The sequence below is a fragment of the Nyctereutes procyonoides genome, unplaced genomic scaffold (genome assembly GCF_905146905.1).
Source record: "Nyctereutes procyonoides isolate TBG_1078 unplaced genomic scaffold, NYPRO_anot_genome, whole genome shotgun sequence".
NCBI lineage: Eukaryota > Metazoa > Chordata > Mammalia > Carnivora > Canidae > Nyctereutes > Nyctereutes procyonoides.
Window position 1 is genome coordinate 13639830 of NW_026575040.1, and position 4529 is coordinate 13644358.

The following is a 4529-nucleotide window of genomic DNA, read 5'->3' on the forward strand; positions in this document are numbered from 1 at the left end:
CACCAACCAGAGCCTCTGGCTGGGCCCTCCTGGCAGAGGCAGGGTCCTGCAGCTGAGCCTTCATGCCCTCTCCAGAAGCTGAGAGCTCAGTTGTCTCTGTTGTGGCACAGCGGTGCCCGGGCTGCCGAGGCTGAGCCCTCCCAGGGACCCTCCTCTCTGCTCCAAGCCTTTGCTTTCAAGTAGCTTTCTTAGGAACTTATGAGGTATGGTAATGGAGGTAATTCCTCAATCGCCTTCTTTTACATGATCTTTCTTTGCTATGTTTTCATTTTTTCTAAAAAATATGCTTCCCGAATTTGTGTGTCATCCTTGAGCAAGGTGCATGCTAACCTTCTCTGGATTGTTCCAATTGTAGTATATGCACTGCCAAAGTGAGCACTTTTCTTAGCTTTTTAATTTTTTTAATTTTTATTTTAAAATTTATTGGAGTTCAATTTGCCAACATATAGCCTAACACCCAGTGCTCATCCCGCCAAGTGCCCCCCTCAGTGCCCACCACCCAGTCACCCCCACCCCCCGCCCACCTCCCCTTCCACCACCCCTTGTTCATTTCCCAGAGTTAGGAGTCTCTCATGTTCTGTCTCCCTCACTGATATTTTCACTCATTTTCTCTCCTTTCCCTTTATTCCCTTTCACTAATTTTTATATTCCCCAAATAAATGCGACCATATAATGTTTAGTCTTTTTATCCTACTTTATGTTTACCATTTATATAATTGTATTTTGCGTGTTTCCCTTTTTTGCATGTTATCTTTCCCCTTCCCCTGATTTTGAAATCCGGTATTTTTCCATTCTTCTGTCATTACCTGCCAGTACCTGACATGCACTATCAAATGCATGTTTCTTTACTTGTGAATTAAAAAAAAAAATCTAAATAATCTTCCACTCCTCCCACCCCAATTCCACACATGTTGTCATGGAGAGATGACCACACCCAGCTACTCAGATCTAACTGGGGGCCAAGCAAGCAGGGTGGGCTTGGACCTGAGACTGGGACTCCAGGGGCCCCATCAAGTCCCTGTCTCCAGGGCACTGGGGACAGTGCCTTAATTTGGAATCTGGCCTTACACTCACCAATGGGGAAGCAGCCCAAAGAGTGAACAAATATGGTGACAGAGCAACGTGTTCCCAGTTCACCTCTATACTGGCTTTTCTTGCACACACACGCACACACAGGTGTGCAAGGCGGGTTGGCCAGTTGCTCCCTTGGGAAGGTACAATGAATCGTCAGGTTCCTCTGCCCTCAAACCATGCTCAGAACACCCACTAATCTTTTGCGCACCAGCTTCCTGCACCCTGCCCTACGCTAAGGTGCCCATCCATGCCTCTTCTCCTTTCTGTTAGAACCGCCCTGTGGGAAGAGTATTAGGGGAGGTTCCCCTGAAGAGTAGATAGTCCCTTAATCAGATGGTCAGAGGGGTTGGTCTGTTCTTCCTGATTCCCACAGTTTCCTCATGTCTCTAATCCTCTTTAAAATTGAAAATATCTTTTAAAATATAGGTACAGGGTAGAAAATACAGCTGATAAAAAGGACAATGGAAAACATTCATCTCATCACCTGCAAATACCCACTGGCCCCATTTTGACATCGTTTTCTCTCCCCCTTTCTCTCTCCCCCTCCACCCCCGCAAAGAGTAAGTGTAAGGAATAAAGCTCAATTGTTTTTTGGGGGGGCAGGGCTGGTCATAAAATTATTACAGTTTTCGGAAGAAATTTGTGTCTGCTACTTAAACCACTGAAGCGTTCAACAGGCTCAACTCTCCTAAGTTTGTTATAATTAAAAAAATTAAACTGCCATCAATGAGTAAATGCTTAAGTAATGTTTTTTAAAAATGGTATGTATGAAACGGAGGAAGTTTTTTTTTTTTTTTTTTTTGGAAACATGTAAGTTTAATAAACCAACCACAAAGGGTCATAATAAAGTGGTGAGCATTGCTCTGTGTGAGCATAAGCCCTTTGGATCTTAAGACCAAAGGTGAAGGATCTGTGGTTAAGTGACGGGACACCTGGGGGAGGGTGGTAAAAGGACAGCATGGAAAGTACCAGAAAGACCGAGAGGGTGCAGAGTTAGGACTTGGCAGAGTCACAGCAGTTATGCCTCCGATGCCTCAGGCCACGAGGGCCACAGGTGGGAAGGCGGCAGGATGGCCTCTACACCTCGGGCGGGGAGGGGGCGGCTAGAAATAGGAGGCAGGGGGGAGGCCCCTGGGCCGAGCGGAGGCGGAAAGGGGCCCTCGCGGCATTTCCAGGGAGGGGGGCGGGGGGAAATCGGGGCCTGGCTCGCCCATGACCCAGAAGGGCCTGAGGGTCCAACCGACCGATGAAGGGCAGGGGCAGGCAGGGCCGGCGAGGGAGCGGAGGGCGGTGGCCAGCGGCGGCCCCTGGGTCCGCGCGGAGCTTCGCCGGGAACCACGCGGCGCCTCGGGGCCTGCCCGTGTGGCCCGCCTGCGAAAGCCACCGCGCTAGAGGCCACCAGCGAGCTGCCCGGGTCACGCCCGGCCGTTTGCCGCGGTGCCAGCCCCGACTAGGCGGGGAGCTGCGGGCGCGCATCGCGTCTGACGCACCCACGCACGGGGGCGGGGCTGCCAGGGGGCGTGGCCGCCCGCCCCCAGCGGCTCGAGGCAGCCCTGCCATTGGCTGGGCCCCTGCCCGGAAGCCCCGGAAGCCTTGCCCCCGCCGGCTCGCCCCTGCCCGGTGGCCTGGGAGACCCCGGCCCTCGAGGCCTGATGGGCTGCCGTTGGGAGGCGTTGGCCGCTGGGCTCGCGGCCCGCAGGCCCGGCGTGGGGGCGGGGAGGCGCGGAGCCGCATGGCCTCGTGGTGACAGTGGCCTTATGGGTGTGGGACCCAGGAAATTTAACAAAACCCCCCTACCCCTGGACAAGCAGAGCAGGACTGCCCCCGCCTTGTGCCCCCCTGCTTATTGCTTAGGGCGCCGCCCCACCCCAGTCGAGCCCAGGGCACACCCTAATTGGAAATCAGCTCAGTGATAGGCCGGTTCAAATGGATACTTTAGGGTAAAATGCGATTCAATCGGCCACCTGCGAGTGGACCGACAGGACTGTGCAACTCTCTGCGTATCCCATGGGCCACTGGTCCCTATAAAGCTGCTGCGCCTCGTAGTCTCGGGGTCCAAGTGCCTGCTCCGCTGTGTCGGGTGCACTTGGACCCGAGCTCGAGCTTGTAAATAAACCCTCGTGTTTGCATCGGTGTCGGCTCCTCGGCTCCTCGATGTTCTCGGATTGGCAATCTGGGGCACAACAATGGGGAAGACACTTGTGCCTGTGGGATGACTGGGTCAGAGGCGCCCAGGCTTTCGTGGGTGACGCCGCCGGCCTGCGTGGCGGCCTTTGGGGGGGACTGCGGGGAAGCTCGAAAGCCTGTCGTGGGAAGGGCGGGGGTTGGTAGCGACGCTCCTATACACACGGGGTTCGAGCTGCCCGCTGGCCGGTAACTTCCCTTCAGCTCAGGCTGAGGATTTGTAGCCGGACTCGCTGCAAGGGGGGAGCAGACTGGGGCGCCCCGGCGGCTCAGCGGCCCGGGGCGTGACCCCGGAGACCCGGGATCGAGTCCCGCGTCGGGCTCCCTGCATGGGGCCCGCTTCTCCCTCTGTCTGTGTCTCTCTCTCTCGGTGTGTCTCTCATGGATAAATAGCATCAAAAAAAAAAAAAAAAAGAGGGGAGCAGAGAGGTAAAATGAGGAGTAATCCTTCCGAGACTCCTCATTTTAGGGACGCCTGCAACTTCATTCATCGGCGCAGCCTGTGCCCCCGACTCACAGATTCACGTCCCGCCCACCCCCGCCCCCACCCCAGACTAGTACAGAGGGGTTACTAGCACCCAGGACATACCTATTTTCCTCCTGGTCCTTTCTTTTCCCTATCAAACCCTCCCATGATAAAACCATGTAAACCAGCGGCCCCCCCCCCCCAAATTCTTACTAGATAAAGGAGAAAACTAATTTCCAAAATTACTTTTCAATCATTTTGATGTCACTGAAGAAGTCACTTAACTGTTAGGTAGGCTGTTAGGTTGCAGGGGTTAAAGACAAAGGGTTGGGGCAGCCCCAGTGGCGCAGCGGGTTAGCGCCGCCTGCAGCCCAGGGTGTGATCCTGGAGACCTGGGGTCGAGTCCCATGTCGGGCTCCCTGCATGGAGCCTGCTTCTCCCTCTGCCTGTGTCTCTGCCTCTCTCTCTTTCTCTCTGTGTCTCTATGAATAAGTTAAAAAACAAATCTTTAAAAAAAGAAAAAAAGGGTTGCTGTGGGGGGTGGGGGTGGGGTTTCCCTCCCTAGGGCAGACACTCTGGCTTAGGAGGTGAAGTAGGGTGTAAGAGGGGAGCATAGCTACAAAGTTTGTTAAGGAGGCAAACCTTTGCGGCAGTCCTAAGTCCTAAGAAACCCTGAAACGACATTAGGCCGAATCTGGATGTGGGCTCACCAGAGTTGCTGGGTATTATGGGGTTAGATGGGTGTCTTTTCCTGAGGTCAGAATCTTGGGAAATAAGATACCAACTGGGGTGGTAAGAAAGGCTG

The 4529-nt window shown here is 54.1% G+C and overlaps 1 pseudogene; it reads right to left on the reverse strand.

The window, feature by feature from the left end:
* Window positions 1-277: 277 nt before the first annotated feature.
* On the reverse strand, window positions 278-375 carry LOC129506502 (U6 spliceosomal RNA; annotated as a pseudogene).
* Between the last annotated feature and the right edge of the window lie 4154 nt (window positions 376-4529).